Source organism: Manacus candei, unplaced genomic scaffold (assembly GCF_025592945.1).
Source record: "Manacus candei isolate 608988 ecotype Guabito, Panama unplaced genomic scaffold, ASM2559294v1 h1tg000015l, whole genome shotgun sequence".
Lineage (NCBI taxonomy): Eukaryota > Metazoa > Chordata > Aves > Passeriformes > Pipridae > Manacus > Manacus candei.
Window position 1 is genome coordinate 5,910,061 of NW_026138063.1, and position 22,299 is coordinate 5,932,359.

Genomic DNA, 22,299 nt, shown 5'->3' on the forward strand with positions numbered 1-22,299 from the left:
CATTAACCAGCTCAAATATAAAAGGATATTAAGATGAAAAGTAATGTTAAAGCAGAGTGAGTGTTGAAAACCAAACTCTAAAAGCCTAATTTCTGGAATGGAGCAAGCCTTATGCAGTGAAAGCTTTTTGTGGTGAGCCTGACCCTTGGTGGGCTGCCTCCAGCAGGGAGCCTGGAGTATGTTAGTGTTGTGAAGGTAGAAGTTACTTGCAGTGAAATGGAGGTACCAGTTTCTGTGACTAAGAGAAGTGACCACTGAGCAAAGCTACACATCTTTTCTGGAAATTCCTGTTCAACTCAAAGGATCATTTTTGGATTTGAATGACAAGTCTGTCAAAGTTCACAGTTTATGAAGTTAACAGTGGCTCATTGGCTCTGAGTCAGCATTTCAACAACCATCCATTTAAAATGTCCCATGTTGGTAGCTTATAGGCACAACAATAAATACAGTTGCAATTCAGTCCAATCAAATTAATAAAAATGAGAATACAGGGCTTTGTTTCATCCTCATAGGATGAGTGGAGAGCGGGGATAGAAAGTTGCTTTGCAACACTCTTGTCTCTATTCTCCAACCAGCCCAGATGCAGCACCTTGCACTTGGTTTTGTTGCAGCTCATGAGGTTCCCATGGGTCCACTTCTCAATTTCCTTGTCCAGGTGCAGCAGTTAATGAGTGAACTCTCTGCAAGGCAATTTTGAACTTAAAGTTGAAAAACCAAGAACAGATTATAGTGGGCACTCCAGTGTTTTAATAGATTTTGTTGTTCCGTGATATTTAACTGTCTTTGGGCATTCAAGTGATCCAGTCTGTTGATGTAGCTGCCCCATTAAAGATATTTAAGGGCCTACAATGAAGTGTGTAAGAGCAAATAGCTAAGTGCATTAATGTCTCTGGCTGAGAACTCTGTGTAACTATAGTGCTAATTATGTGTTGTTGAGATCTTGTCTAGATGAAAGTGAATTTGGTCCAGTGTTTCTGTTTAATTTTATTGAGTAATGAATAAATGGTTATGGCTATTGTGTTGCTAAGAATAGAGTCTATAGTGGTGAATGGTTGGTGAACTCTAGTGTACATTCCTTTTCAGCCCTGCATAAATGAGTACAGCATATTCTAGTTTATTTAGTGATGGACAGGCTGTTAGTTCTTAAAATAGCTAAGGAGTGGGAACCCAACCCCTTGAATGATTTATGTGTTTTCTTTGTAAACTTGTTTCTGTTTTGTAACCTTTAAAATGTGGGGTTTATGAGTGGTATCATTAAAATTTATACTCCCTCTAGTATGTGATGTTAGTCATTATTGCTCCGCTGTGCCTCCAGATCACCTGTCTGAATTATAAAACAACCTTCCTTGGAGCTAAATAGTAATTTTTTTCCAAATGTGTGTTTGACTTCATTATTTTTCATTGGTGCTCCCTTACTGGAGCACAGGCCAAAACTGGCCTTTTCTGCTTTCCATCCAAATGTGAGAGGTTGCTAGGAGTAACTGTATATTTCTAGGAATGAAATATGAGGGGTCTTTTAACTTAGGAGATTTGATCTCAATCAGAAGAAACTGCCAGAGAATTTGTTTTTAAGTGTTCTCTGGGTTTTTTTTGTTAACTGAGATTGATATGCTCAGTAAGTGATTTAATTTTGTGCTGGGCTTTGTGATGCTAATTTAAGTGTTTCAACGAAGAGTGAACCTTCAGTGAGAGAAAAAAGAAAAGCTAATACAGAAAGTGGATTACAGTCCTTGTTTCTATCAATTGAGACTCTTTGAAAGATCATACACACCAGAAAGGATATTGCAAACGATTTCAAAGTTACACCTTTAATCTGCATCCTTAACTTGAAGGTGCCCAAAAGATTTCTTCTAGGAAACTCCACAATACTCTAAAGAACTGTGTTTTTAAAATAAATTAATCAAATGGAAAATGGAAGTTTTGCTCGAGCTGTGGATTACTGCACTGGTTCTCTGAAGGCTGTCAGGCAAACTGCTCTGTAACTCATGAAGATGATCCATCTCTCTCTCCTTTTTTTCAAGCAATGAATGATCTTTATTCATGGTTTATGTAGACAGATTGTCGAGCAGATTGTGGCATAGATTAATTCATTGCAGACTCCTCAAACATGACTTACTAGCCAGCTTTCATACAGAGGTGAGATGGAGTTGTTTTCTGACCAGTATTAGTGCAGATGTTTTAGTTTTTTCAAACCAAGCTTGTTTATCTAGAAATCAGATCGAGTCCAACCATTAAACCTCCACTGCCCCATGTCCCCAAGTGCCACATCTACATGTCTTTTAAATACCTCTTGGCAGGGTGAGTCAGCCTGGGCAGCCTGTGCCAGGGCTTGACAGACCTCTTGGTGAATTTTTTTGCCCTAATATCTAATCTAAACCTCCCCCGGCACAACTTGAGGCAGTTTCCTCTTGTCCTTTTGCTTGTTACTAGGGAGAAGAGACTTGATCCCCACTTGGCTACAGCCTCCTTTCAGGTAGTTGCAGAGAGTGATAAGGTCTCCCCTGAACCTCCTTTTCTCCAGACTAAACCAACCCCAGCTCCCTCAGCTGCTCCTCACAGGACTTCTTCTCTCGTCTTTTCACCAGCTTTATTGCTCAGAAGAGGGAGAATTGCATGCAAAAGAGATGGGATTCAGGCTTCTCTTAGCAATGCCAGTATGAGAGGTTTGGAGATATTTTTTTCTGTGTCTATGTGTTTGGGTTTTTTTTTACAAAAAATTTCCTGTTGTAATACAAATGTTTTACTGATGTTAACAGAGGATAAAATACTAATTTCAGTGCAGCCTGAGGCTACCATGATATATGCAGTGCTGTCATCTAGTTCCATTGAAAGATATGTGATATAGTACTAGAAAACAAGTTTGAACAACAAAAAAATGTGTTATTGTTGGAAAATGTGAGAATGAAATATCTCAGATTAGAGTAAGTGTACTAAAGCATTAGATCCTCAAGCCAGTGGCCTTTTCCTGAAATACTTGGTATCATGCTGCACATCATTAGTTATTAAAGTTCCCTGTCTGCTTCTGTTCCCAGAATGATCATTCTCTCAATATTTGCAAGGCAAGTTTCCTGTCCTGTTACAAATTTCCCTATTTACTTTCATAATAAAGAAAATGTGAGCATCCGAGGTTCCTGCATTGAACATTTTAAGCAGCATAATTCCTAGAGCTGGAAGGGAAGCTTTCTGGGCTTGAGCTCCTAATATAAGCTAAGGTGTATTTTAAGTCTTGTCCTCCCACCACACACACTGCAACTAGACTTTGATTAAAGTAATACTATCAGATTGAAGTTTAATTTTCTCTGTGGTACTTATACGTATTTAAAATCGTGAGCAGACTCCATACATAAATGTCAGTGAGATGGTGATGGAGGTGTAGGAAGAAGAGCTGTGATGCTGATTAGAGGAGGCTGACTTGAGTTTTTCATAGGGTTAATGCTTTCCAAATTGGAGGAGGCAAGATTGAAAGTGAAGGGCACACTCCTTGTTGAGGGAAAGTGGTGGAGTGATCCTGATGCAGAATCTCATTAAAGCGACTGTCAGGATTCCTCTCTTTTACCATCACCTCCCCTATTCTATAAGAGTCAGCTGTCGTTTGGAGTGAGCACACTGCCAAAGATGCATTTACAAATAAATGAAAAATGTCACAATTGATTTTGCTCCTTTCAGGGGACTCTGTGTCAGCTTTGTCACAAACCCTTTGTTATTCTCTCTTTCAGATCTCTTGTCTGGACTTAGGAAATAACTTTGGATGGTTCTGGGATTCTTTCTGTTGCCCCAGGGTAAGCTCCCTGGATTATGACTTTTTATTAACATTTGTGCAACAGTTAAATAACATTGACTTTTCAGTGCTTATGAAGGATGAAATGCTAGAAAGTCCTACCAATTACCTGATGAGCATGTATGGGAGCTGTATAGTACAATCCATGCTTGAGAATGCCACTAACAAAATGGATTTATTTCCTAGTTTCTTCTACAGAAATATTTGTGCATTATGGTAATTACTTTGCAAAATTTTTCATGCAGCAGTACTAGCCACATAAAATATGAATAGCTGTGTGGTTTTATTTGTTTCTAAAGAATAATTCTAAGTTTGATAGTTTTCCTCAATATAATTTCTCACTCTTTCACTGTATGTTGTATGGTTATTATAGGGGATATTGCTGCTTGTAAGCAAATCAAAAGTTAAGTTATTTTTCTTATATATTTGCTGGCTGGGCAAGTGAACCTAATGCACAATATCAGTCTACTCCTTTTAATGCAAAAGTATTAGCACAAGAATGGGTATCCGTTGAAATGTCATTTTAAGTAATGCTTGAGATGGTTTAGATACAGCAAAGCATCTAAACTACAGTCACATCTAATAAAAATGTCTTATTTCTTCCTTGAACTTCAGGTTTTGAGATTGCAGTCAAAAATACAGAGTGTTTTACTAAAGCTTCTGTGGAAGAAACTTCATTAACTTCTCTAGAAATACTTGTGATCCTTTAAATATGAGCTGAAGTTGAAGACAGACCTAGTGCTATATCTAATTTTTGTCTGTTTTGCATTTGATGTCTGAGAAGTGTAACCTGCAAATAGCAGTAGAATGGGAGTTTACCACTTTCCCCTAAAAGAAATGAGTTCACACCATACAGAAAGAATTGCTTTGTGATGTTTTGTGTATTTCTGAAGGGATTCTTCAATAACGATTCCCACACATTTTGCAATCTGGCAAACAACACAAAGTTTCTATTTCAGTGCACGTTATTTTTTGTCACAGCATATCCTAAAACCTCGCTGTGTTTTATCACTGTTGCTAACAGATTTTTAAAAACAGAAGAACTGAAGAAAATCACTTTGTTGTCCCTTTTGTACTCTGGAAACTGCTAGGAAATTGGGGAAGGAATTGGACTCTTCAAGGGAAAACAAGAACAATTTACAGTGTCACCTGCCCTATACGGAGGTTTTGTTTCTGTTCATCTTTTATCTGGGATTGTTATGTAGCCCGATTAGCTCTACTAATTTCTTTGCATTGGTGTATGAATGTTTACTACCTGTTTAAGCATTTTTAATGCATCACATTTCATAGCTGGTTTTTACAGTTCTAGTATACCTTTGACTTAATTAAAATTAAATGTGTTGAGTTGGTTTTAAAACCAATTTTAAAATTAATATTTAAAATAACCATTAAATTTCCTTAAAGTTTAGAATTTTAATTTTTGTTCTTTTAACTAGAAATCAAAATTTTGTTAACTAGAACTTCCAAAGAACACCTTTAATTTGTACTTTGGATGCTGTTTTGTTTACATATTAGTAGAAACTTTGGGGAAAAAGCTCTTTAAGGCAATCTCTAATACTGTGTTATCAGCAGTGGGCTGCTCAATCTTGCTTTTCTTCTGTTTACATTAGAAGAAAATCTGAGGTGTAAATCTACTAAGTCAGAAAATGAATTCTGGCAGTGTGAAAAGTGATGACAATTTCAAGAAAGGAACCAGACAGTCCAAGGCTGTTATTTGTGTAATTAATTAATAATACTGTAAACAGAGATGGAAGGGAGGAAAACTAGGATGAAATAAAAGTAGAATTCTGTGCTATTAGGCCTATGTAGTCCCCAAACTTCACCCTCCCATTCCACTTTTACTTACATATAGTAAATTGTTTTGAGGTAAATCTAAATAGAAATCTGTAGCATTTCACATCTAAATGGGACATGAACTTAGGAGTAAAGCAGTGCTGCAAAGGCCAATCTAGAACACTTCTGAAATGCCTGGAGACAAAAATATGTTTAAATATGACTTGGCAGATTTGCAGAAGCTTAGACTTTCGCTCACCGAATTTCCCAACCAAGTTTGATAATGTTACTGATGTTGATTTATCCCAGCTTCTTCTACAGAGATGGGCATACTCTGATCCATAGTGATGCATATTTAAATCTCTGTGTGCCAGCTGACTGCATATACAGGAATTAATTCCATATATTGGTCTGAATCATGAGATTTCTCTGAAGTGCTGGGTGTCCCTACAAGCGATGGATGAAATGTGCTGGCTGGCAAAATCACCACGAGTTAGAATACAACTTCAGTGGGAGATTGTTTAAGATTTCCATCCAGCAAATAGCAAACACAGATTAATTAAGAAAGGAGAAACATGTGAACACCACCACTGCTTATTTAGTTGACTAAGGAACTTGCAAATAGGGAATGAGCCTAGGAGGAACCGAAGGGATTTGCTCCGATGAGAACCTGTCCTGGAAGTGGGCCAGAGACAGTGCTGTGCCACTAATACAGGTTTCCAGTAAACTTATTTTCAACTAGGAGCAAAGAAATAGGGAGGTGAACTAAGAGCTGTATCTTTCTGCATCAGTTTCTGTTCTTAAACTGTAAGTGAAAATGTTTCATTTTAACTGATTGTGGTCCATCCTGTTCCGTTCCTCCCCCAAGTAATTAGACTTTGCTACTCATTATGACAGTTGTTTAGCTTTTGAACCCAGAATATTCCTGCAACCTGTTTCCATACACAAATGTCTCTCTTCCCTTTCAGATTAGTAAAGGTGCTGTATTTTTAAGTCATGGGGACATGCTGGTCTCATATTTTAGCAGGATGAATCACAGACCTTTCCCAGTGCCCAAATATATGACTCTTCCTGGAGCAAGATGGCTTTTCTGTATATGAAGAAAATGTAATTGAGGTAGAGGGAGGAGGGCAGGGGAAGTATGGGAAGATAACTTGGTAAAGTAGGGAAAGATAAGATTTGGAGGAGTTCGCATTCATGAGTGTGTCAGTTAAGTTATTACAATTATTTAGGTTATTACAATTCATTATAATTTATTACTTTTAGAAGATGCATTTAAAATCCTGAAGATCATTCCTCCTTAAAATCATGCTCAGCACCTCTTCTGACTTGCATCATATTATTCCTTAAGTGTCTATGTTTTTCTGTTGACTTCAGGAAGGTCACTCATGGAAAAAAGAAATTGTTACATCTCTCTTTGTATCTGAGACTCTACTCTGTGCTGCTACCACCTTTCAGCTGTTAAACCATTATCCAACTGGATTCCTGTGAAGTATTTTGTGTTGTTGCTTTTTAAGTAGCAAGTGCTGCAATAGGACTCGTAGCAGAAAGGACAGATAAAGACAATGCTAACAAACAATTTGCAGCTCCTCATTGCCATGGCTGAACGAGTTGGTTTTAGGTAATTTGCTATTCAGACAGGAATAATGAGGTAAAATGCGATTTGCTTGTTTTCATTGTGGCACGGTGGTCAAGCCTGAACCACTTAATTTTAGGGGGTGGGACAGGGCAAAGAAAATTGCTAATCACTTGGTTAATTGATCATTCTCTCACGATTGCCTCTGACTGTAATGTGTTAATGATGGTCTGAGAGATTAACCGCCAGAAAGTCACTGAAACTGTACAGGAACATACCGTGAAGTAGCTTAATGGTGAAATGGTTCAATTGCTGCCAACTCAGCAGAGCAAAGGCAGGGGAGGAAGCTTCAGGTGTTGAACCCCAGAAACCTGAGTCTTTAGTCAAAACAGTGACTCGAAATGCATGTTTTGTTATCATCTGGGCGTGGCCTATTTGAGGGTGCAGGGAAGTGTCTTTGACTACATTTCCTCGAGTCATTATTTTAGCAAAAGCATCTTGGGAATATTTTCAGCACTGAAAAGCATTAACAGGACCTAATGCATTTTAATTTTTCTCTATGAAATGGTAATATTTGTTTAAGCAACAAATAATGATAATTGCAAGTGGGGTTGCTTTTTATATTTTTGCACTTCCTAGAACAAAATTGTTTGAAATTCCATTCAGAATCAGTTCCCAAGTTCATATGGCCTCATATAGAGTGGAATTATGTAAGAAAAATCAATGAATTGCCACTGAGTTACTATATTGGCTATATTTGATAGGCATGTCCCTAGGCTTCTTTAAAATTTTAGCTATAATTTGAGTGCTGAATACAACTCCTGCGACCCTTCTGTAGCTCTAGAAACAGGTTATGCAAACTTGTCACTGATTCCAGTGGTCTCCAGTAGAGCAAAGATTTCACACACAGTCTTCATATAAAGGAAACAGATACAGCCTTCCATCCCCCATCTGCTGTTAGGGGTATTCCCTTATTTTCCACTGTTTTGGGGAAGAATTTGGCTCATATTCTTGAATTAAGTATAGAGACATAATTAAGATTTTAACATTAGTAAAAGCTTGACTTGCATGCAGGAGGTAGATTGTGACAGCCTGCTATGCCACACTAAAATGACACATAAGTAGAGCAATGTTTTCATCAACAGAAGTGTGGTGTTGTTTGAAGTCGATTCTCTCTATAGGGTGCCATAAAATAATTAGGAGACCATAACATAATCCTTCAGTACTGCATTAATTCCTTAGAGGAATAAATTCATCTTTTCTGACTGCAGTAGTGCACAACTGACCATAGAAAAACTAAACTGTAAAATCATCTGTAAAAAAATAACAGTTTTTCTAGACTAGCATATTTATTTTACAAAACTCCTAAAAGGTTCATACTTCTAGTGATTTTTGCTTGTGGCAAACTGGAAGTGAAAGTATTTATCTTAAAATTAAAAATCGACACAGAATGCTGTGTTCTTTGCCTTGAAGGAAACTGCATGTAAAATATTTGTCTCCTGTGAGGACTGAAGACTATTAGAAGGGCTGTACCAAGACATCAAGAATCTCTTTTGTTACAGATGGTGTAAACTAATACAGCAATGGCCCCATACTGTAAATTTTAAGGATGACAATTTTCAGCAGTTTTTTTTTCCCAGCAGTGAATGGAGAGCTGGGATTATATAGTGAGACAGTGTTACAAATTAGCCTTGGTTGGGTTTTTCTTGGATTTTTATTTTTTTTGTTTTGTTAACTGACCCATGCTCTAAGCGTGGGTTTGTAATAGAGGATTGTGTTGGCTGGAAGGGGAGGGACATTGCCCGTGGCTGCTCTAATGGAAGACTAGAAATACTGTTTAATGAGTTTGATCAGAAAAGCTTCTGTGTCCAAGCTCCTCTGAGCTGACATGTTCCCCTGCTCATAGCAGGAATTCCAAAACCCAGGAGGACATTATTTTACCATCTTTTTATTGTTCCCCTATAGAACATCTCCTCGTTGTGCTGTGAAGTGTGTTGCACTTGAGAGGTTCTTTACAGCCCACCAGACTTGTGTGTTTCTGCTGTTTCAGTTTGCACTTCCTTAAATTATACTTTCAGCAGTGGTGGAAGTGGTCCCTGCTGTCATATCCCAAAGTAAGGCTCTTTTCCTGAAGAAACAAGACTCTGAGGTCTAGTTTACTGTGGCAGAGCCTTTAGGAACGTGCAGTAAAAATTCAGAAGTCTAATTAAAAAAAAAACATTGAATTTAAGCCCCGCCTTGATTGACTGCCTCCCTCAGGTGAATAATTCCATAAACTTGGAGGAGATTACATGCCTTGGCACAAACAAAGGCATGAGTGGTTCCATTTGTGCAAATTAGAACTGATGATTCTTTTGCATGATGTGACAACGAGCCTTTGGTTTCAAGCATAATTGCAATTTGTTACTTGATAAATATCTAGAGTAGTGTGCAAAAGAAATTATCAAAACATGGAAGGTATATGGTCTTTATTTCTCACATGAATATTGAAAAATTCAAGAAAACATGGAAGCTGAAATAGATGCTTCAGACCTTGCTGTAACTCAGGGCAGAGGTGTAATATTTAGCATCCTCCCGGCATTCTCAGTATACTTAATAATTCTTTAAGACTATGCTGCTCTAAATATAGCAAATCTGAGTTTAAAATGAGTGTTTCCTATACCCTAAAGACCTATGAAGGAGATAATCTTCTTGGGAGAGTTTTGACATTTGTTTTGTTGGAAGCAGGATTAAGCATAAGTGCTGGGTTAGAGTGACATTTTAAAAGTGATCAGCAGTAGTGATCAGTAAATCGAGCTGTTCAAGCTGTTTAGTTAAGAGACTCCTTTAGGTAACGTTGTCAATTATAAGGATTTTTTTTTTATTTTCTTAGAAAAAATATGGATATACCTCTATAAATAAACCATCCTCATCCCGGTGATGTCAGTGACAAAGCTCTGATGGATTTCAAGAACATAATGAGTCTTACCTGCTGGAGATTCAGTTTATATGCATAGATAGAGGAGCAAAATATTTCACCATCCTAGTGTGAGCACTTTTGGTGCTCTAAGGCGTCTCAGTGCATTATGGAAAAGAGCTCGTCTCCACAGAGATGAATGTTTTGCAGTGGTTTTGTTTTCATAAAAGCCGAAGCCATAACCGATTTTTGATTTAAAAAAAATCATCCCAGCTTCCCTTCTCCAACAAAACACCTGCATGGCAAATAAATAATACTGTAATTAAAGTAACACAGGTTTCAGCTTCAACAAGGAGGCTGCCTAATATGTGAGGCTTGCAGGAAGTGGAACTGAAAAGCCTCAGGTTTCAATGCATTGTTTAGAGACAGGATTGAGGCACTTGAAGGCAGGCAAGCAGCTTCCCAGGGCTAAAGTATTCCTGTTGTTTTCACTTTGACTCCTCCAAGTCCACCTGTACCCTCTGTCAAAATCAGCTAAGCCCCTGATGTCTTAAAACACACTGCACTGGGAGTTTGTCACTGCAGACCTTTTGGTTTTGTTATGAGTTTAGCGAGTAGCATTTATTGCAAGCTGTGTATTAGCAGTTATTTTTACAAAGTGTGACTTTGTCAGATAAATATCCTTTATCCTAGATAGTACTATCACCGTTGTAGTCAACAGCTATATGGTGAATATCATTCAGAAAATGATAGATTAGATTTTGGAAATATAATTTCATGAGCTCAGTTTACCTCAGTTGAAAGACAATTATGTTGGTGAATCGCTTTAGAACTTTTCCTTTAGTACATAAGATGATACTTCTCCACATTCCCACATTTTATTTTTTTTTTGGCTTTTCTATGTCTATGCTCACATCTTCATTTCTCCATTAGTTGTCTTAACACACAGAAAAATCTGCCTCATAGGTACATGTTGAAACGTGTGGAAATAAAGGAAAGGCTGGGAGCAGAACTGAAGCCTCTGGAAGAGACACGGCAGCTGACAGGGGATGTGACCCTTTGCATTTTAGTTTTGAATAGTCTGGTGGTTCTGCAATGTTTGTGGGAATACATTTACAATAAGAAGTGAGAGTGCCCTGTTTTTTAGCTTTTGTAGCAGTGTCAGTTCCTTCATCCCAATGGAAGAAGTCTGCTTCCTTTCTTTATCCTGTTGTTTTTCGTTTGTGTTTTTCCTATACTGAATATATATATTCAGAATCAGCTGAAACTTGACAAATGCAGCTGTGAAGATTTGTCTTCAAGCTATACTGCAGATTTTTCTCTCATTTCCCTTTGCAATAAGAAATATCTGTTCAACTGTTTTTATGGTATCTTTATGATAGGCATTTCAGATACCTACTGCTGGATAAATAAAACTGCCTTCCTATCTTAAGGAGCTGGGGATGCTTTTTCATTTGTTTCTCAAAATCTGTTGCAGTGCAGAATGTAGTTGGATGTTGTAGTAAAGAAGATGGCCTGGCATGGAAATGAGAGCATAATTAAAACTATTTTTACTTTTCTCAGGAGTTGGAACAAACTGTTACTTAAACCTTTTCTTAGAGGTATTACACCTAACAAGCTCTCTTGAGAGAGATGGTGGCAGAGCAGCAAAGCTATCAACAAAAATACCGAACGGCTGCATTCCCTGGGGTTTGCTTAAATTTGAAAGCAGATAGGAACTGTAAAGAAATATAATGCAATCTGGTAAAGAAGCTGCAGTATAACTCCAGTGGCCTCAGACACAGTAATATACCAGTATAAAGATCTCATATTAACCTGGAATATGGGTAACATCATAAAACACTCTAAAGCTGCTTAGCTTACATTTGTCCTTGATGCATCATCTTCAGTGTTCTGTGATGTGGAGGTCAGTTTGTGCTGTAAACTCTATGGAACAGATGGACATCAGGTCTTTCTACTCGCTGTGGAAAAGGCCCTATGAACCTTTTCTGGGCTGTGTTAGATTATGACTTGCTAAGTTCAAAATGACCACTGAGCTGAAACAGCAGGCAAATGGTGTTATGTTCTTGGTCTTAATTTTATGGCAGGTTAAGGTTCACTAAACCACTGGAGCCACCTGTGGTCTGAGATTTTCTTTCCTTGCTCACAAAAGTGTCCGTGATGGAGACATAACACTGGTGGTCTAGGATTTGAGGAAAGTGAAGGGGGAAGAAGTAATTCTTGGGTGTTTCCATTTTTGTTTTCTTCTTAAAATAATCTGTTATGCTTTTTAATCTGTGCAGTATTTGTTTTATTGTACTCCTTTCTCAGGGTTTGTGAATGCTGTCAATACGGAGTCAGCAGTAATGGTTTTGCAGAGGCACAGACCTTCTGTTTTTCTCCTGAAACTCAGTTTGAGAAGTAGCAGTTCTTTTGTTTGTTGTTTTGAGGGAGAGCTCAATACAGGGTTCATAGTGAAAAGCATGCTTGCATTTGAGCAAATCGATGTTTTCCAAAAGGCAGTGTTTTACCTGATTACTTTTGCTGGCTTTCAGTGGATTCTGGAAGATGATACTCTAAGCAGATCCTCTTAAGCAAGAATGCAGCTTTTCATTGAATTATCCAGAGACTTCAATCTGTATTATTACGTTCCATTCTGAAAAAGGAGCACAGTGATGTGGTGGTGTGTAGACTTGGATAACAGCTTTGAAGCAGCAGGGGACAAATCTGTTGATTATTGCTGTGTGCAGCTGTACATGTCTTCCTTAGCAGTACACACCAAGTGCTCTGACAGGATGGCAGAGCATTTACAGGATGGAGAGTTTACTCAGCGATGCTCTGATAAACCTGTTTCTGCTTCAGGTTGGGGTCAGACAGCAAATTTGGTTTGGAAGTCATGCTGACATGAATTGGTGGTCCTCTGCCCTAGCAGAGGACATGGGAATAACATGAGCTAATGTGATTCACTGGCTCCTGAGCAGGGGGGTCTTGCCAGTACAGAGCTTGTGCAGAGGTTACCATTTGACTTTCAATAGGAACCAAACTTCCAAAGATCTTGTTACCTGGGTGTGCCTGGTAGCATTGTTCAAAATATTTCAGATTCAAACAATTTTTCAGAATGATAACATGCTTGAATATGAAAATTCTTTGAATAACCTGATCCTTGTAAACCTTTGGAGATTGGTAGCAGACTGATGTAGATGTTTTGGGGAAATCTCACTGATTATCAGTCTCTATTATTATGCATTCACACACACTTGAAAATTCAGGATCAGGTTATTGTCATCTGGCATATTGGGCAGTTATGAGAACTGTAACTTGCAAGAATAGATTTGCATGTTACATGCATGTTACATTTTCTACAGTGCACTAAATAGGGTTTCCTGTAGGCACTGTAGATGTACCCAATTTATTTTGCCAACTGCATGTTTCTGTTTTTATTGGAAGTGTTATTCTGGATGCTTTGTTCTAAAAAGTTTCTCTTTTTCTCAGAATCAGCACATTCATTTTTTTCCACTATGCTCTCATATCCCTTGTGTTTCTAATTAACACCTCAAAATCACTGCCTGTACTTCATTCTGCATAATCTGTGCTTGTTTGCATTCCAGCAGCACACCTGTACTGCGAATGCAGCACCAATTAATACTCTTTTCAGTAATTTAAAATAAATAGTGTCCATGTATGTGTGTATTCTCAAACCATAATATATACACTATTTTTTTTTTCTGACAGGCCTTGAGTCCTAAGAACTGGATTTAGCAAAAGTTTTAAACTCTATTTAGGCTGAGTAAGCAGGTATCTTTGTCTAATCAGTTAAACACACAATGCTTCTTTATAGCTCTCTACGGGAGTAAAGAATTTAAAAAGTCAAGCAGTTAGTAAATATCTCAAAAGATATCTAGTTTTCAATGAAATATGCCCATAAAAATATTCCTAATTGGCAGATTTCCTGTTTGCACTTAGGTTACCAAATCACATGTGAATATGAATTTCCAAAGCAGAATTTAACCACTGAAAATATTTTGCTGCCTTTTCCTTTGTTTTACTGTACTGCTTTTTTTCTCTTAAACTTGATCATCTAAAGTAATTGCAGTTATGAAATAAGGGATAAGGTAAAGGCAAATTATAACTAAATGCTTTAAAAAAATAAAAGCTTTGTGGCTTAAAATTTACTTCTGAAGTTTTTGGAGCCATGTAATTTTCTCAAGAAAATGTCTCTTCAGTGTACACTCATCCTTATTTTAAAAAAAACAAAACTCTTTATCTTTTCTGAGGAAGACTAAAGCATGAGTTAACTCAAGAATGCATGCGGAGTGAGTATATGTAAACATGTTTATGCCTATAACATAATGAAAAAAAAGAGTCTATTTTGTGGCAGAATTCATCAGGATAACAGCAGCGAAATAAAGGACATATTTTCAATTCTTTTGCCCGCTTGTTAAAGACTTCCTTTGAATCTTAATTTAGGTGTTTATGGTCCAAGAAAGACTTCTGGTAATATGATTTAAGTATTATCTTGGCTTCTTGCTCTCAGGCTTGCTTATATCGTCTCTGGCCATGAGCAAGACTGGAACATACAGAGATATGTGTCAGCCTGTCTGAGGACATGGAGTTAGTTGATGGCTCAGCAAACACCCAAAATGAGAGTGACGGCAGGGTGATCCTCTTCAGGAGAGCCCTGAACAGGTAATTGTCCAAAGCTGCTGTACTTGAAAGTTAATGAACAGAACTATGTCAGTAATTCTCACTATATGAGGTCAGTGTCACCTTGGTCCCTGTTGCCAAGAGCTGATAGGTCTTTATGCATAATATCTTGTGTCCCAGCTGTGTGGTTTTGTGACGTAAGTGCGGTGTCTGTAGTTTTATTTCAGAACATGCAACTGATTTTGTGACTTCAAATAAGCCCAAATCCCCGAACTTGGAATTTTACAAATGTATCTTTTTTTTTTTTTTTCCTTTTTTAGAAAAAAAAAAAAGTGTCTCAGTATATACTGTACTTGACCCCTGAAAAAACTACTTCATAGCCCCCCATTCATGAAAACTCTTCATGAGCCTCTTGAAACTGCACCTTCTTTGTTATTGGTGTAAAGAAGTTTGATGCATGAGATGTAATGTTATGACTTGACAAGCTTAAGCACAGAATTATTGATCTCTGAGCTGCAGCAGTACTCCTAAGGAGGGACTTCCCAGCATAGCTTTGGCAGTGAATAGTTTTCAACACTTCCTGCTTTTGCTGCACATTATTTGTGGATAAATAAGCCTGTTTACAGAACTGGTTTGGTAGCTGTGTCTTGCTGTGTTTCCTTTTGCATCTAAGAAAATTTGGGTCCGTTATCAGGCCTCAGAACTGATGGGAAATAATAACTGTCTTTTAAAGTGGAGAGGATTTATCAAATGCTTGAACCTTAGGAATAAACTGGAAATTCAAACCCGTGTACTAAGTGTAAGGAAGAAATGGATCCACTAGTTTTGTGAATATGAAGGTCACAGTTATAGGCAGAGAAATCTAAAACAGTAATTAACCAATTTATAGTTTACTGGTGGTTTGACTATTTAAACCAAGGTTGTATATCACTATAAAATATGTGACCTAGCTCAGCCAGCTGCATGTGGGCTCAATGCAGAAATCGCTGAGTTAAATTCTTTAGCCTGTGCAGTGTAGAAGGTCAATCTGGGTGATCACAGTTGCCCTCTAAAAATGCTGGTTGTCAAAAATGAGCATTCAGCTGAATGCATTTCAAGAAGCACGAAACAGGATTTGTTGGAAATGAAATGGCAATAGATAACATGGAATAAGCAAATAATTGTCAATCTGTTAAATTAGACTGGGTAGATAAAATGAATGTGTTTAGAAAAACTGATGGAAAAAATTACTGGTTTCATGTAAGCATGAAAGTAACATTGGCTTATCTTACTGAAGCAAAAAAAAAAAAAGTCTGTAATGCATACATAGCGTTCATTGTTGTGATTCTGACCATGAGGTTTGCAGAATTCTGGTGGACTGAATATATATTTAGGGTACAAAACAGGACTCCATGTATACAGTTTTTGTTTGAGCTCCAGTGTGCTTAAAGAATCTGGTTGCCTGGGGAGGCAGAAAATGGAAGGGATAGAAAAGGGAAAGTTAAGGAATCTGGAATCAGGCTCCCAAACCCACTACAAAGCCTGAATGTGCCCATGCCACTTGCACTTGGCTTGTTTTATGCAGTTGCACCTGAGTGGAGTCAAGTGGCAATAAAAGTAACTTTTTTATTGGCTGTTTGTTTTCTGAAGAGTTTCAAATACGTGTGAATTCAAAACCTATGTGGTAATCAGGGTGAGCTAAGAAAAACTTAATTAAATCCTTAGCAATATTAGTGTTACACAAAAAGTGCTGAAGTCAAGCAAATTGGCAGTGTCTCAGTTGTCTTGATCAAATAAAAATAATTTCAACTAAGTACAAATGCAAATGCCTTTAAGTCAAATAGGCATTCTTTAACAGGCAGCAGATTTGCCTTATTTTATGGATACTTTTCCTATTCACCTTGTTGATACCTACAGGAAAAAAGTACTGCTTGTCTGATACTACATTGCTTCCTCTCTTCTCCCTCAAAATATCCATACACAGAACACTGAATGGCTTAGGAAAATGTAATTTTGTGCATTGGCTAGTGACTCTGAATAACACATTTTAACCTTAGATAACCTGGGAATTTAGATTAAGTTTTAAGCCTATTTTAACTTTTTAATTAGTGACATAATTCTACTGTTTGACTTACAAACTGGTGTTCTTTGTCCCGTTCCTTTCCATGGAGCTCCATGTGGAAAGCAGCTGTCTACCCAAACAAAATGAAGCTTACAGAAGTAGTGCCTTGATTTGTATAGGAAATATACAATATAGGAAGTATTGAATTGCCTGTCATGAACCATCATCACCTTAAAATATCTCAGAATTTAGTAGTGACTTTTTCCTTACCTGGAAGTATTTAAACAGATGCCCATGGGAAAATTGAACAGAGTAAAGCAAATTGGATTGGGCTTAAGAATTCAGCTCCTTTTTGTCCTATATATCAAATTCATTTTTCTCAAATGCTGTTCGTATTGTGCTGCATATTAATTGCATATTGTGTGTTCTTTATTCATAATATACCACAGATAGTAGCAGAAAATTAAATTTTTAATTCCCAATGATACCTTAATTTAATGTTTCAGTTACTTCTCTTCTTTAACTAATCTTCTGTTCTCTGAACAAATTTGATTAAAATCATTGCATTTATTAGAAATGGGCTAAAATGTATCAGTTTGGTCCCACAAGGAGCCAGTATTAAAAATTTCTTTCTGGGTTAAGCCTTTTGTTGGATGGCAGATGTTAGGTGAGGAGATGGCTTATTAAAGCTCAGAAAATCACTGGAATATTGAAAAGTGGAGGAAATTATCTGCTGTAGTTACTGCTTTCTCATTTTCCAGGTAAGCCATTCCTGCTTTCTCGTGTCTCCTGATGCCCTAGTAATTATGAATTTGTGAGATTTAGGGTGGGATGTGGGACACTGACAAGTGGTTTCAGATGATCCAGTCAGCTTTCATCTTTTCTGGTGCTGTTTGCCAAGGGACCATCCATGCAGGCAAGTGCTGAGGAGAACTCGATCTGGGCTTACTTCTCTTTTGTGTGTCAGGCTGAGTAGAGTCAGTGACAGGATTTTTAGGATGGGATAATGCAGCCATGTGAATGGCCCTGCTGCTGCAATTTGATATTATCTCCTGGTCAAGAGAGGCTTTCTCATTTGTGACTTCAGCACAACCAGCTTGTATATCTGTTCTGGCGTGGAGTGAGGGTTCTGAAGGTTGAATGTTTTCCTTTCACTGTATAAACGGAGTTGTGCAACTATTTCACCATCATGTAGCAAAAGGTTTTAATTTAATACCTTGTTTCTTTACCCACTGAAGAATCTGTTGCAGTGGTATCTGGAGGAAGCCTTGTTGTTTCTATGATGTGGTCACTGGGTCGTGCTTTGCTTGTACCAACATAAGTAGTTCTTCAAATCTTACAAGGCAAGCTTACCAAGTGGTTCAGAATACATGCCTCAAAATCCTCACTTTGAAGCTTTTAGGGAAAATGGATGGACCAGAAAGTTTATAAATGTGCATTGATTCTTCACTGATGAAGTGTGTCTTATTTTGGACTTTTGTGTTTGTACAAGACAAAAATCCAAAGTTTGTGTATACATTTAGAAGTCAAATCGATGTCTTGTAATTTGTAACTTTATGTTTATTTTGTTACTTTGGTTTTTATTAAATTGTTAGTGCTTTTAACCTTTTTAATTTTCCCTTGAATTATGTCATTATCTTTACCCATTTGATGTTATTAATTTCTCTGTAATTAGGATGTTTTAATCTTCTCTCTTGGTCTGTGATACTGAGTTAACGATATCTCCTTAGGAAGTATGATATAACATTGTTAACTGGCTGGCTAAATTGGTAGGGGGGAGTTCACTTATCAATGAATAAAATTTAAGCAGAGGTCCTTTCCCAAACCAGCATGAGAAAGAAATGCTTTTGAAATGCTTGCACTTATTTTTATGGTTGTCCCTCTCAGTTCTCATTGTATGGCTGATTAACTGCTTTCAAAACACGATTTGCTGCTCATATAGTGACATAACTTTGTGTGTGAGTTAATGGAATTTAATGCTGTCTGTGCTGTCTTTTTTAGGTCCTTTGAGCACCCATTAGTTAGGTGAGATGCTCACTTGTAAAGCTCTTTCAACAATTTGAGTTAGCAAGCATGTGCCTTTAGTGTATGCACATCTTATATTCATTCTAATTTTCTTTTCTGTTGAATTTTATCTCCTTTTGCTCCCCAAGCCTTGATTCTGCAAATTCAGAATGGTAATTTTGTGGTGCCACAACTTAGTACAGCGTTCCCACAGCACTAAGCTTTACATCATCAGTACAGCTCTTTCTTGGTCACAAATCACAGAATCATTTAGGTCGGAAAAGACCTCTAAGGTCAGCAAGTCCAATTATTAACCCAGTGCTGCTGAAGCCACCACTAAAAGATGTCCCCAGGTGCCACATCTACATGACTTTTAAATATCTTCTGGGATGGTGGCTCAACCATCAACTTGTCTGCTGAAGCCCAATGCACCCCTGTCAGCCCTTCAGTGAGGAAGGGGCTGGTGATGTCAGAGCTGTGATGTTTGATGGCACAGCCAGGAGACAAAATTAACTCTATTCAGGGTCCATGTATGTGTCTGGGGCCATTTCTTGATGAATTGGATGGAATTTAAACTACGTACCAGCCGTCTGTTCATGAATGAATTTCAGCCACGGGAAAGGGCTCTCAGCTCCAGTGCTGAGGCTCTCTTTTTGGTATCTTTGTTTTTTGGAGAGGTATATATTTTTTTTTTCCCCAATGAGTTTCTTGACCTGTTTCTTGTAGGTGTATATAAATTTGTATGTAAAGTATGTTCATTTGTAAATGAGTAATGTGTAGTAGTAATCTTTTTGTTAGGCCTCATCTTTGGAACGTGTTCTTTCCTGTAGAGAAAGTGAAAACTTTTTCACTCTCCTACAGTGGGCAGGAAATAATATTGAAATATTCACTGGTTGTTTGGAAGCAGGGAAAGTCCTTGTGAGATGAGGTGATGTGCTGAAGTTTTTTGTTTTTTTTTTTTTCAATTTTATTTGAAACAATCATAAACTCCTAAATTTAATAAATGTCAAATCAAAGACTAGATAATGACACTTTTAGCCGAATTTTATTCATTTGTGCTTTTCCCTTTCTTGCTAACGTTTCAATAATTGTACCTTCTAGTGCTTTTGTGAAAAAGAACGTTGCAAGAAACATGTATGTTTGTCCTTGAAAACTAGCATGGGAAAGAATTGCCTTGGGGATCCTGGGACCATTTCATTAACTAGGAAATAATGTGGCGACGTGTGTTTATCACATCCAGTGGTGATCTCATTGTGTTTCTCAGGTTGCAGGACTGCACCTAAGAAGTGACACTGTTTCATGCCTTTAGACAGTTCAGCTGTGGGCCCAGGATATTAAGGCAGGAGGTAGCAGGAGCAAGTGAGCAAAACTGGCATTGGTACAACATTTGTAGCCTTACCTCTTTCCGCTTCTTTTCTGTCACACTGTTCCCTTCTCATCCTTGTCTGACAAGCCATTATGACTTGACTCAGTCTGTTTTATTACTTTCATTTCTTGCTCCTACTTCATTCTTTTCTTAAAACTTCGAGGAAGAAATCTGTCTGAAGGGAAAGGATGTGTTTTATATTGACTAAAAGAAGGAGATTTGCACTTCAGACTTAGCCTGTCATGTTTCTTTTACAGAGCTCTTCTGTCAAATGGTTGGTTTGCAGTGGCATAGATCTGCAGTTTGCATATCTTCATGTAATAATGGTTGCCAGTTAATAAGTTGAGAATGGGTTGAGTGAGTTGCTATAAAATACATTCCTTATAGATGCATATTTTCAGACTAGGCATCAACCCTTTTGTGAATGACAGATTGATTACTTATTAATGCCACATGCAGAAAATCATGCATATATCAGTTTGACCATATCTGGTCTGAAATAAATTTACAAAACCTTCATAAAGAATTATGGTGTGATACTATGAGCATAAAGCCTTGATAGTGCTACTGCCTTAGGCTGCCAAGGGAGAATGGTGTAAGTGATACTCATTCCACACCCCCTTCAGTTTTGAGGATTATCACGGACAATCTGTGAGGATTAAAACTAGAGGTACAATAATGAACTTTGTATCACTAAGCAGTTGTCCTGTGGGTGCACCAGCTTAACTGTTGGCCCTGGATGAATTCTTTTGCCAGATACAAAGTACTGTCTTGCAGGCATTTTTCTTGTGTGGTTACTGATTTTGGTGATTAGAACTCATAAATAACGTTCACTGTATTAGTTTTGACAACATATTTACATACATTTGAAATTTGATTTTGAGACAACATTTTGGTTTTAAGTGATACCAAGTAAAACTGTATTCTCAAACTTGGTAAGTAACTTTCAGTAAAGTTCAGACGGGGTTCACTTATATACTCAATACGTTGCAATCATAGAATCACAGAATGGTTTGGCTTGGAAGGGACCTTAAAGATCATCTCATTCCAACACACCTACCTTGGACAGGGACACCTTCCACTCTCCCAGGTTGCTTCAAACCCTGTCCACCTGGCCTTGAACACTTTGAGGGATGGGGCATCCAGAGCTTCTCTGGGCAACCGGTGCCAGTGCCTCACCACCCTTGCAGTAAAGAGTTTCTTCCTAATATCTAATCTAAACCTACTTTCTTTCAATTGGAAGAAGAAATACTGCAAGCTAATGGCGTTTCCAGGTACTTCATTGTCTTCCATATCAGACAATCGAGTGCAATGATCCTGAATAATTATAGATTTATAGCTTACTTACACACATTCTGAAAAACAGTATATGATTTCATAATAAAGGCTTAAATATTTGTAGGTATTGGGAAAATTAGAGTATTTGGCTTAGTCCAGCGTAGGCCCCTATTTTTACAAGGTGTTATATAAACAGAAGAGAAATTCCATCATCCATGGAGCTTATTTTATAAGTATGCCAGGCAGGCAAAGGCTGTGAACAGGAGCACAGAGAATATAGACCCACCTACATTTGTCTGGCAGGCCATTGAAAAACCCCAGATGTCTGGATGTGAATTCATTGGGCAGTGATGTTGGATGTGAATTAGTAGTGCTGTTATTGCATTATGTTAACATCAGGAGGCCTTTATTGAAAACCTGATCTCTACTGTGCTTTATTGCCAAGAATCATTCCATAAAAAGATATTTGTTCAAAATAACTCGTATATTAGATTTGATGAGCTGCAGCAGGCTGATAGAACAGCAAATGATGTTATGAAGTCTATGGTAGTGCAATACAGGAGTAGAGTTACAAAAAAAAAATAAATTTATTTTATGTTGTATAATAGATATTAGGACTAGATCAACACCTGTGCATCAGATAAAACTGCCGGGCTTCTGTTCATTTTGTAGTCCTTGACTGATTATTTTAAAAAAATTTATTTGAGCTTCAGGTAATTGATGAGTTCTGTAGGAGACTGTGCATCTTTGTGGTTACAGTTGTTCAGTGTTAAGATCAATGTGGTTTTGCAGAGTAAATGCTGATAAATTAAAAACATCCACTTCTCTTCAATCATGAGTTACAAGAGAATTTTAAGGTCGTGTCTCTTTGTGTAGGAGGATGATATATATCCTTAAGAAGAAGACTGTGTACTCCCAGAGCTCTGGATAATGAGAGCTTTGTGTGTAAACACCAGCGGGGGAA

At 37.6% G+C, this 22,299-nt stretch overlaps 1 protein-coding gene across 6 annotated transcripts in view; it reads left to right on the forward strand.

Annotated features, from left to right (window-relative positions):
- NAALADL2 (N-acetylated alpha-linked acidic dipeptidase like 2) overlaps positions 1–22,299 on the forward strand; it is a 466,113-nt gene that overhangs the window by 47,374 nt on the left and 396,440 nt on the right. For 5 of the 6 annotated variants that reach the window (XM_051781725.1, XM_051781724.1, XM_051781723.1 and 2 more), the window contains one exon: positions 3,717–3,779. The exons of the other annotated variant lie outside the window; for it this stretch is intronic. The gene's annotated coding sequence lies outside the window, so the exon portion shown is untranslated. The remainder of the gene's footprint in view (positions 1–3,716; positions 3,780–22,299) is intronic. 6 annotated transcript variants of the gene reach the window in all.